Source organism: Cricetulus griseus, chromosome X (genome assembly GCF_003668045.3).
Source record: "Cricetulus griseus strain 17A/GY chromosome X, alternate assembly CriGri-PICRH-1.0, whole genome shotgun sequence".
NCBI lineage: Eukaryota > Metazoa > Chordata > Mammalia > Rodentia > Cricetidae > Cricetulus > Cricetulus griseus.
Window position 1 is genome coordinate 32,629,233 of NC_048604.1, and position 12,681 is coordinate 32,641,913.

Here is a 12,681-nt window from a genome sequence, read left to right on the forward strand (position 1 = left end):
ATCTTCTCAGTTTCCTGTCTGGCTCTTCATCTTTCCTTCAGGATGTAACTCACACACATACTTTTACAGGAAACTTGCCTTGGCTCCTTGTCTGCACTCCCTGTATTGTCTGCAAACCTTAGTCATCACACCTGTCACATGGGCATGAATTTCAGTTTACTTGTATGATTATTGTATCAGGAGGGAAAAAAATCCCCCAAATAGGGCTCGCTATTTCTGTAATGCAGATGCATTACTTAGTCCATAGTAGGTACTTGATTGATTATTTGTTAAAGAAAACAATGAAGGGCCAAATGAATGGAAAGTTAAATGGGAAATAAAATGACACCATAAATCCAAGATGCTATTTATTTTACATTAACATCAAACTGGTTGTTGATTATTTGACAATTTTATTCATATGCGCACTGGGTTTGGGCCATTTTCATCCGTAGTTTCCTCTCACACACACACCCATCTCCACGGCTGAAATTCTTCCAGACAAGCCCCTCCTACTTTATCTTTTTTGCTTATTCTTTGAGTTGTGTTACAGGAACATGAGTTTAGGGTTTCTCAATGGAGCATGGACAATTTATCAATGACTACACCACTGGAGAAAAAAAACAAACTGCACCTCTCCCCAGAGACCCATTAGCTAGCCATAGCCTCTTAGTCAGTGATGGGGCTTCATGAGTCCTTCTGCCATGCATGATGAAATGGTGATGATCCAATCTTGTTCCAGTGCCTACAGTTGGAGAGATCACATGTGCTTTGCTTTGCCTTGTCCAGAAAATTACATTTCACATCAGTCTTCCCTATCCTCCAGCTGATACATTCTTTCTGTCTCCCTCTCATGACGTCCATTCCTCTCGGAGAGGGTGATATGGAGGTCTCATTTAGAGTGTACACTCAACAGTCGCTTACTCTTAGCACTTTGACCAGTTTTGGGCTTCTGTGTTAACTGATGTCCACTGCAAAGAGAAACTTTAATGAGGGCTGAGAGGATTTCCTCACTATTTGCAAATCTCTGCTGTCTGACAAAAAAAGAAAATCTATGCAAATGAGGTATCTGTCTCATGCTGCCAGGACTTTATGTTCTGCCATAGTTCCTCATTTTGCCCATGATACTTGCTGTTTCTTCCAGCTACTAATTTGGTAGAACCAGCCAACTGGGCTCCCCAAGCAAGGTGAGAAAGGTTTTCCAGAAAAAGCAAAATCATTGTTAGGCCCCAAGTTCTACAGATCAAAATTGCTTCTAACCCCACTCAAAACTTCCTTTTGTGCCAGGAACAAATGTTAATAGTTGTGCTATTGCTCCCTTCATGCATACACCCAGCACACACTAGTTCCAAAATCAACACCTTCTTGCCAGTGAATAGCCTGGTTCATACCTCTGCTTTCTTATTCAATGGATGGGTCAGGAGGTACACTCTGTTCCCTTCTTGCCTACTCCTAAACTGGACACGTTCTGTGCCATTATGTTATAGACCCTCACTATCCCAGACCACGAATATGTGTATGGAGGTTAATTGAACACTATTTTGGAGCCGGAAAGGCCTATGGTAAAGAGGCCCTTGACTGCTTCTCATAGCTATCAGTTGCACCACAGCTGAGTCTCTTACAAGCTCACAATACATAGCACACACTCACCAAATTGCAGTCTAGTGACCCAGTCCTTGTTCTCCTTTGTCGTGGCAGTCCTACTCTCCTAAACTTTTGTGAGCCTTGCTCACTGTAACACAAATAGTATTCAGAAGGCACTGCTCTGTGGGTAAAAAAAAAAATGAGAGTTTGGCATCCTGCTGTAAAAATAGTAATATTTCCATAAATTGAGTGAATGTTTCACCACATATGTTACAAAGCCAATACATTTAGTGAGCTGACTCCTCGTCATAATTTTGGTTAGACCACCATTATATTGCTGTTCTTTCCCACTGGATTATCTAAATCCCTCATTATATCAAGAGTTGTATCTGAGAATATATTAATACTTCCAACTATTCTGTTTTTAAAGATTTATTTTACTTTATGTGCATATGTGTCTGTGTGTGGGGGGGGGGGGTTGCCAGATCACCTGGAACTGGAATTACAGACAGCTGTGAGCTGTCGTGTGGGTGCTGGGAATTGAAGCTGGGTTCCTCTGGAAGAGCAGTCAGTGCTCTTAACCACTGAGCTATCTCTCCAACCCTCAACTGTTCTTTTCAAACAAATCAAGTTAATTACTCCTGTGATCATGCCATCTTTCTTTTTGGGTTTTCACATGTTTTGTTTCTCAAAATGTTTTATTTACATTTGTGTAGTCTTTGAATTCTCAAACATTGCTTTGCTTTCACAAAGGAATTTTCAATTTCACCGAAGTCATAGGACATAATTTCTCACAAGTATCTGAAAGTATTCTCAAAAATATTTTTTGAAAGTACTTTCATCTACCATTCAAACTGAAACATGCAGCCTATTGAAGCTCAATAGTTTCCATAATAAATTTTGGTCATGACCAAATCACAATTTCATACATGCATGTGACATATTCTTGTTATTCTCCCTGCCCCTTTTTATATTCCCCCAGCCCTGTCAACACATCTCCCTTCCCTGCAAGTCCCTTTTCGGCATGTATGTCTTTCTGTTTTATTCTGTGCTCCACTGAGTTTAACCAGAGCTATCTATTTGGATACAAGTTCATTAGAGCCTGGTGGACTCACCCATGGGCATATAACTAAAGGAAATTACTGCCTTCCCTTAGAATCCCCCAGTAGCAGGAAAGGACAGGGCCCCATGAGCTCCTCCCTGATCTGAGACTGCTGACAGGCCCAGTCTTGTGAAGGCCCAGTGGTGGCAACAGCAGCTGCTGTGAGATCATGATTGCAATGGCTGTGACATGCCCAGAATGTCAAAGCTCACAGCTCTTCTTACATTCTTTCTGCCACCTCTTCTACAATGTTCCCTGCGTGCTAGAGAGTGTGTGGTATGAATATCCTGTTTAGGGATGAACACTCAACTGTCACTTATTCTTGGCTATATCTCTCTCTGCCTCCAACATCAGTCATTTCACAAAGAGGTTTCTCTGATTAAAGATGGAAGAAGCATTTGTCTATGGCAGGTTTCCACCCAGAGGCAGACTCCATTCTTCATGGTAACATTAAGATTGCCAGTCTCCTTTCACTGGGGTTACCTGCCTTGCCTCTTTTTGTTTGTTTGCTTGCTTTTGGATTTATTTATTTTATTTATTATGTACATAAGTGTTTTGCATGTGTACCACGCTAGGTGCCTGGTGCCCAGAAAGGTCAGAAGATGACAGTGGATCCACTGGAACTGGAGTTACAGATGGTTGTGAGCTGTCATGTGAGGGCTGGAAATCAAACCCAGGTCCTCTGGAAGAACAAGTATTCTTAACCACTGAGCCATCTCATCAGCCTCTGTGTTCCCTGGGGCTTCAGCTCTCAACCCCCCACCCTATATGCATACAGCTGAAAGTGTGGTCAGCTTAGCTTCTTTCTTCTGCATTCCTCCTTTCTTGCGTGGTACTTCTCTGATGTTCCGTCACTGCATTTATGGACTTCTAAGTTCTCCCTCTTTCTCTATTTAGAATAAATCTGTATTTTCTGACTGTTCTCCATAATGGGTCGCAGCAAGGCAGCTTCTAGTCCGACATCGTACCCAAAAGTCCCACACATCAGTTATTGACAGCTGCTTCTTATTTTTCCCCTGTCTACTTTTGAGAACACATATTGCTGAACGCTGGTCATGGCAAACATCCTTGTCTAGATGTCTTTAAATATCTCACTGTCTCTGCTCAGAATACTACATGTTTAGACACTTTAGCTAAGGAACAAGCAGAGGAAAGCATGATGTGTTTAACAGTATTTGCAGTTGGTATGCTAACCTCTCTCTTGAGACACAGAGGAGGATGTTGCCCCTTTTCTCACCTGCTCACTCCAACTGCCAACACCATACCACGCCCCTCCAGGTCTCCTCTCTACCTTTGACACTCTTTATCTAATGTTAGAAACAAGGAAACTGTTTGTATTTTCTGCCTTCTCAGTCAGACTTTTTCTAATCTTCCAGAGCTAAGTCTTGCCTCAAACATCCACCCAGTTCTAGATAGCTACAGTTCGAACAGCATGCAAAACTGTAAACTAGTTGGATTCGAGGTGTCTTCACAGAGTGGAAAGTCCAGAAGCTTTCCATACCTCTCTGAGTCTCCCACCAGCAATAGTCCCAGATTGATTCTAATTTATGAATGTTCAGTTTTCATTTTTCTACCCTTTATTTTTCTAGACATGGATACAGCGAGAGAGTTGAATGTTACCTTCTAATAGAAAGAAAACCATTCCACAAATAATAAGGTGCTCATTAAAAAAAATCTGCCTTTGCTCTCCTGTTGCAGCTTTAAGGACTCGGATGTTTCGGATATTGAATTGAAACAGCATTTTCATGACAGCAACTGGGGAACCAAATTTTCCCACACCACTGGCTGCCTACTAATGCCATGCTCAACCATGTACAACAGTGTGTGTGTGTGTGTGTGTGTGTGTGTGTGTGTAGAAGAAATAAGAAGCCTGTGTATCTTGAATACCCAAAATCCATATCAATTGTTATAACAGGACTTGTATACCATAATTACGTGCTATGTCTGGCTCTCTGGCAACTAATCAAACAAATAAAAGAATCGTAACTTCGCTAGCTTCCATTATGTCCTCAGACATCGATTAATCCTCTCAATCATACCTATACTTCTAAAGTTTCTAGACCAAGTAGAAAAATACTAATTCCCCGGAAAGAAAACACTGGCTCAGTAGGAGAAAAGGGGTGGGGGAATCTGCTCACTTTTTTTGAAAGGGTGCATTCATTTTTTCCCGTGAATCGTGATCTCCCTCTAGTGTCTAGAAAAAGAATAGCAGCCGGCATATCACATTTCTTCTTAGTGCTTATCAGCAGGGTGTCTGAGTATGCAAATGCTCATTTTTATCCCTAATAACATGCACGTATATACATACTGCATGTGTACATATGCCTTTGTTTACATGTTCCAAGTCTATATTACTGTGCTTGGAGCAGGATCAAACACAAATTATAGTTACCATAATTCATATGGCATTGAATACATGCTAAAATACTACTGATTGTAAGAAGTACCACAGAATATTAAATTCTTAGGAGTGGAAAGCTCTAAATTAATGTCTAAAGGAACAGGTAAAAAGTATGGAATGGTATCCTGTGGGGATTTTAGTTTACATTTGTCACCAGTGATGAGCAACCAGCAATTTCCATTTGTATATCATCTTTTGAGAAAGACCTACTTAGGTCTGTTGCCCTTTTGGTTTTAATTGGCTTTTTTGAGATTATAACATTGTCCATTTTTAATCAAATAAATTTTACTGTTGGTTTACCGGAGTTCCTTACATAGTCAGCATATTGACCAGTAGAATCCATCTTTGCAACTATTTTCCCATTCGTTAAGTTGTTTATTCAAAATGCATAGATTGGAACATAATCTCTGAGGACAATACTAAGAGATGTGACCTTTCCTACTTTCCTTTCTGTTGCTGCGATAAAACACCCTGACAGAAAGCAATTTAGGGATAAAAGGGCTTATTTAGCTTACAATTCCAAGTTTAAGTCCATCATTTTGGGAAAGTCAAGGCAGGAATACAAGCGGCTAGCCATAGCATATCCACAGTCAAGAGCAAGAGGGCAGCAAACGAATTCCTGCACAATTCCCTGGTGCTTACTGCTCAACTAGCTTTCTGTTGTTGTTCTTGTTTTGTTTTCCTATTGTTTTGTCTACTCTGTTGTTGATATTGTGTTTTGTTATTGTTTTCTCTACTCTGTTGTTGTTTTGGTTTGTTATTGCTTTCTCGATTGTTGTTTTGTTTTGTTTAGTGCTTTCTTTCTGCCATTGTTCCTGCTGTTTCGTTTTGCTGCTGCTGTTGCTGCTTGTGTTGTTTGTGACAGGATGTATCTATGTAGCCACAGCTGTCCTAGAAATTGCTATGGAGACCAGACTTACCCAAATTCACAGAAATCTGCCTGCCTCTGACTCCTGAGTGGTGGAATTCAAGGTATATGCCACCACACCCGGGGTTTTTCTCTGTTCTTACACAATCCAGGACCCAGCAAATGAAATACAACCTACATTCAGGGTAGGTCTTCCTACTTCAGTTAATAATGAAGGTATTCCCAAATGGATCAAAGACCTCAATATAAATCCAGCCACACTGAACCTCGTAGAACAGAAAGTGGCAGGTATCTTGAACGAATTGCAACAGGGGACCGCTTTCTGAACATAACACCAGTAGCACATGCACTGAGATCGACAATTAAAAATGGAACCTCCTGAAACTGAGAAGCTTCTGTAAGGCAAAGGACACAGTCACCAAAACAAAACGGAAGCCCACAGAAAGGGAAAAGATATTCACCAACCCCATATCTGACAGAGGGCTGATACCCAAAATATACAAAGAACTCAAGAAGCTAGTCTCCAAAACACCAAACAATCCAATTAAAAAGTGGGGAACACAACTGGGTTTCATGGATATCTATAGAGCATTCAATCCAAACACAAAAGAATATGCCTTCTTCTCAGCGCCACATGGCACCTTCTCTAAAATTGACCACATAGTAGGCAGCAAAGCAAACCTCCTTAGTTACAAAAGAATTGAAATAACCCCCTGTGTCTTATCAGATCACCATGCATTAAAGCTAGAATTCAACAGCAATATGAATGGCAGAAAACCTACATACTCTTGGAAAATAAATAACACCCAATTGCACCATTCCTGGGTTGAGGAAGAAATAAAAAAAGAAACTAAAGACTTCCTAGAATTTAATGAGAATGAAGACACAACATACCCAAACTTATGGGACACTCTGAAAGCAGTGCTAAGAGGGAAGTTCATAGCACTAAGTGCCCACATGAAGAAACTGGAGAAAAGTCACATTAGAGAATTGACAGATCAACTGAAAGCATTAGAGTAAAAAGAAGCAAACTCACCAAGGAGGAGTAGACGCCAGGAAATAATCAACCTGAGAGCTGAAATCAATAAAGTAGAAACTAGGAAAACATTACAAAGAATCAATGAAACAAAGAGTTGGTTCTTTGAAAAGATCAACAAGATAGACAAACCTCTAAACAAACTAACCAAAAGGCAGAGAGAGAGCATGCTAATTAATAAAATCAGAAACAAAAAGGGAGATATAACAACGGACACTGGGGAAATCCAGAGAATCTTCAGGTCATACTTTGAAAACCTGTAGTCCACAAAATTGGAAAATCTAAAGGAAAATGGACAGTTTTCTGGATAAATATCACTTACCAAAATTAAACCAAGATCAGATAAACAGTTTAAATCAACCCATAACCCCTAATGAAATACAAGCAGTCATCAAAAGCCTCCCAACCAAAAAAAGCCCAGGGCCAGACGGCTTCACTGCAGAATTATACCAGAAATTCAAACAAGAGCTGATACCAGTATTCCTCAAACTGTTCTACACAATAGAAGCAGATGGGATATTGCCAAACTCTTTCTACAAGGCTACAATCACTTTGATACCCAAGCCACACAAAGATATGACTAAGAAAGAGAACTACAGACGGATATCCCTCATGAACATCGATGCTAAAATACTCAATAAAGTATTGGCTAATCGAATCCAAGAACATATCAGAAAAATCATCCACCACGATCAAGTAGGCTTCATCCCAGGGATGCAAGGATGGTTTAACTTATGAAAATCCATCAATGTAATCCACCATATAAACAAACTGAAAAAGAAAAACCACATGATCATCTCATTAGATGCTGAAAAGCCTTTGACAAAATCCAACATCCCTTCATGATAAAGATCTTGGAGAGAACAGGAATAACAGGAACATATCTAAACATGATAAACGCAATATACACCAAACCAATAGCCAACATCAAACTAAATGGAGAGAAACTCAAAGCGTTTCCTATAAAATCAGGAACAAGACAAGGCTGTCCACTCTCTCCATATCTCTTCAATATTGTACTTGAAGTTCTAGCCAGAGCAATAAGACAAGAAAGGGGGATCAAAGGGATACAAAAAGGAAAGGAAGAAATCAAACTTTCACTATTTGCAGATGACATGATAGTCTACATTACTGACCCGAAAAACTCTACCAGGGAACTCCTACAGCTGATAAACACCTTCAGCAAGGTAGCAGGATACAAAATGAACTCAAAAAAATCTGTAGCTCTACTGTATACAGATGATAAAACCAATGAGAAAGAAATCATGGAATCACAATATCCACAAGCAACATAAAATATTTGGGGGTAACACTAACCAAAAAAGTGAAAGACCTGTACAATAAGAACTTTGAGACTTTAAAGAAAGAAATTAAAGAAGATACCAGAAAATAGAAAGATCTCCCATGCTCTTGGATAGGTAGAATTAACATAGTAAAAATGGCAATCCTACCAAAAGCAATCTACAGATTCAACGCAATCCCATCAAAATCCCAACACAGTTTTTCACAGACATTGAAAGAACAATACTCAACTTTATATGGAAAAATAAAAAACCCAGGATAGCCAAAACAACTCTTTACCATAAAAGATCTTCTGGAGACATCACCATCCCCGACTTCAAGCTCTACTATAGAGCCATAGTTCTGAAAACAGCTTGGTTTTCCTTGCCAATAGGCAGATAGACCAATGGAATCTAATTGAAGACCCAGATATTAACCCACGCACCTACGAACATCTTATTTTTGACAAAAGTGCTAAATCTATACAATGGAAAAAAAGATAGCATCTTCAACAAATGGTGCTGGCACAATTGGATTTGGACATGCAGAAGATTGCAGATAGATCCATACCTGTCACCATGCACGAAACTTAAGTGCAAATGGATCAAAGATCTCTCCATAAATCCATACACACTGAATCTTCTAGAAGAGAAAGTGGGAATTACCCTTGAACAAATTGGCACAAAGAGACCAATTTCTGAACATCACGCCAGTAGCACAGACACTGAGGTCTGCAATTAATAAATGGGACCTCCTGAAACTGAGAAGCTTCTATAAAGCAAAGGACACAGTCAGTAAGACAAAATGACCACCCACAGAATGGGAAAAGATCTTCACCAAACCTACATCTGACAGAGGGCTGATTTCCAAAATATACAAGGAGCTCAAGAAGCTAGCCACCAAAACACCAAACAATGAAATTAAAAAGTGGGGTGCAGAACTAAACAGAGAATTTTCAACAGAGGAATCTGAAATGGCTGAAAGACACTTAAGAAAGTGCTCAAAATCCTTGGCCATCAGAGAAATGCAACTCAAAACAACTCTGAGATACCACCTCACACCTGTCAGAATGGCTAAAATCAAAAATACCAATGACAACCTATGCTGGAGAGGATGCAGAGAAGAAGGAACACTCCTCCATTGCTGGTGGGAGTGTGAACTTGTAAGACCACTCTGGAAATCAGTATGGCGGTTGCTCAGAAAAATGGGAATCAATCTACCTCAAGATCCAGCCATTCCTCTCTTGGGTATATACCCAAATAGTGAATGTTCATACAACAAGGACATATGTTCAACCATGTTCATAGCAGCATTGTTTGTAATAGCCAGAAACTGGAAGCAACCTAGATGCCCGTCAACTGAAGAATGGATAGAGAAAATGTGGTATATTTATACAATGGAGTACTACTCAGCAGAAAAAAAAAGCAATGGAATCTTGCACAGGCAAATGGATGGAACTAGAAGAAACCATCCTGAGTGAGGTAACCCAGTCACAAAAAGACAATCATGGTATGTATTCACTCATATATGAATTTTAGACATAGAGCAAAGGTTTACTAGCCTATAATCCTCTTCACCAAAGAAACTAGGAAACATGAAGGACTCTAAGGGATAAATAGACCTCAGGAATGGGAAGTGACATGAACTCCTGAGCTAATTGGGAGCATGAGGGTAGGTGAGAGGGAGCTGCCACAATTAGAGCACAAGAAGAGGAGTAGAGGAGACGAAATGGAGGAGCAGAGATATTGAGTTGGGGGAAGAATAGAGGAGAGAGAGCAGGATGAGAGATACCATATCAGAGGGAGCCATTATAGGTTCGAGAAGAGATCTGGAACTAGGGAGATCTCCAGAGACCTACAAGGATGACACGATCTGACAGTCCAGGCAATGAAAGAAAGGATAACCTAAAAGCCCTTCCCCTAAAATGAGATTGAGGACTACTCTTTATGCCATCCTAGAGCACTCATCCAGTGGCTGATGGAAGCAGAGACAGACATCCACAGAAATACACTGAGCTGAAATCTGGAATTTAGTTGAAGAGAGGGAGGAATGAAGATCAAAGGGGTCTGTACCAGGTTGGTGAAACCCACAGAAACAGTTGGCCTGAACAAGGGGGAACACATCGACCCCAGATGCTACCTGGGAGGCCAGTACAAGACTGATCCAGCCCCCTGAACATGGATGCCAATAAGGAGGCCTCTGCACTCCAGGGGGCCTCTGGAAGTGGATTAGTATTTTTCCCTGGTGTAAGAAGGGACTTTGAGAGCCCATCCCACGTGAAGGGATACACTCTGGCCCTGGACACACGGGGAAGGGCCTAGGCCCATCTCAGGAAGATTTGGTGGACTTTGCAGAGCCCCCATTGAGGGCCCTACCCTGCCTGGGGAGTGGTGGGTGGATGGGGTTGGGGGTAGATTGAGGGTGGGGGAGGAGGGATGGGGGTGAGGGAAGGGAGAGGGAGTAGGGACTTACATGTGAAACAAGCCTGTTCCCTAACTTGAATTAATAAAAAAAAAGAGGAGTACAGAACTAAATAGAGAATTCTCAATAGAGGAATCTAAAATGGCAGAAAGACACTTAAAGTGTTCAAGATCCTTAGCCATTAGGGAAATGCTAATAAAAAAACAACTCTGAGATACCATCTTACTCCTGTCAGATTGGCTAAAATCAGCCAGGCAGTGGTGGCAAGCGCCTTTAATCCCAGCACTCCAGAGGGAGAGGCAGGTGGATCTCTGTGAGTTCGATACCAGCCTGGTCTACAAAAGCTAGTTCCAGGACAGCCTCCAAAGACACAGAGAAACCCTGTCTCTAAAACAAACAAACAAACAAAAAGAATGGCTAAATCAAGAACACCAATGACAGTTTATGCTGGAGAGGATGTGGAGAAAAGGGAACACTCCTCCACTGCTGGTAGGAGTACAGTACAGCCACTTTGGAAATCAGTATGGCGATTCCTCAGGAAAATGGGAATCAGTCTGTCACAAGATCCAGCAATTCCACTCTTAGGCATATACCCAAAAGATGCAAATTCATACAAGGACATCTGTTCAACTATGTTCATAGCAGCATTATTTGTAATAGCCAGAACCTGGAAGCAACTTAGATGCCCCTCAACTGAAGAATGGATAAAGAAAATGTGGCACATTTACACAATGGAGTACTACTCAATGGAAGAAAACAATGGAATCTTGAAATTTGCAGGCAAATGGATGGAACTAGAAGAAACCATCCTGAGTGAGGTAACCCAGTCACAAAAAGACAAACATGGTACGTATTCACTCATATATGGAATTTGGACCTAGAGCAAAGGATTACCAACCTACAATCCACACTGCCAGAGAAGCTAGGAAACAAGGAGGACCCTAAGAGAAACATATATGGTCCCCTGGAGAAGGGGAAAGGTACAAGATCTCCTGAGCTAATTGAGAGCATGTGGGGAAGGGAGAGGTAGTTGGGAGAAAGAGAAGGGGAGGAGGGGAGAGGAGGACATGAGAGAGCAGGAAGATTGAGTCAGGGAAGAATAGAGGAGAATAAGAAAAGAGATACCATAATAGGAGCCATTATAGGTGCAAAGAGAAATCTGGCACTAGGGAAATAACTAGAGATCTACAAGGATGACCCCAACTAGCAATCTAAGCAATAGCGGAGAGGCTACCTTAAATGCCCTTTCCCAGATAATGAGATTGATGACTACCTTATATGCCATCCTAGAGCCTTCATCCAGTAGCTGATGGAAGCAGAAGCAGACACCCACAGCTAAACACTGAGCTGAATGAACTCCTGGAATCCTGTTTCAGAGAGGGAAGAATGATGAGCAAAGGGGTCAAGACCAGGTTGGAGAAACCCACAGAAACAGCTCACCTGAACAAGGGGGAGCTCATGGACCCCAGACTGATAGATGGTAAACCAGCATAGGACTGATCCAGACCCCCTGAATATGGGTGTCAGTTAGGAGGCCTGGCCAATCTATGGGGTCTCCGACAGTGTGATCAGTATTTATCCCTAATATACAAATGGACGGACTTTGGGAGCCCATTCCAGAGAGAGGGATACACTCTCAGCCTAGACACATGGGGGAGGGTCTAGGCCCTGCTCCAAATGATATAACAGACTTTGAAGATTCCCCCATGGAGGGCCTCTCCCTCCCTGGGGACCAGAAAAGATTGGATAGGGATTGGGGGAGGGGCAGGGGCAGGGGAGGAGGTGAGGAAGAGGGAACTGGGATCTACATGTAAAACAAGCTTGTTTCTAATTTAAATGAAAGAAAGGAAAAAATAATGATGACATTGTCCTACAGACATGCCTGTGGGGCAATCTGATCTAGATAATTCTGTATCAGGACATTCTTCAGAGTTGTGTCAAGTTGAAAACGAACACTAACCAGCACAATGCCTTGGGGGAGTATTTGGAGCATGAGCACGCTGCCTTCT

At 41.4% G+C, this 12,681-nt stretch overlaps 1 non-coding gene across 2 annotated transcripts in view; it reads right to left on the reverse strand.

Moving 5' to 3' along the window:
• Positions 1-330: 330 nt before the first annotated feature.
• LOC100750901 overlaps positions 331-12,681 on the reverse strand; it is a 48,527-nt gene continuing 36,176 nt past the window's right edge. For both annotated transcript variants that reach the window (XR_003488201.2, XR_003488202.2), the window contains 2 exons: positions 1,630-1,744; positions 331-950 (listed from right to left, as the gene is read on the reverse strand). This is a non-coding gene — a transcript (uncharacterized LOC100750901). The remainder of the gene's footprint in view (positions 951-1,629; positions 1,745-12,681) is intronic.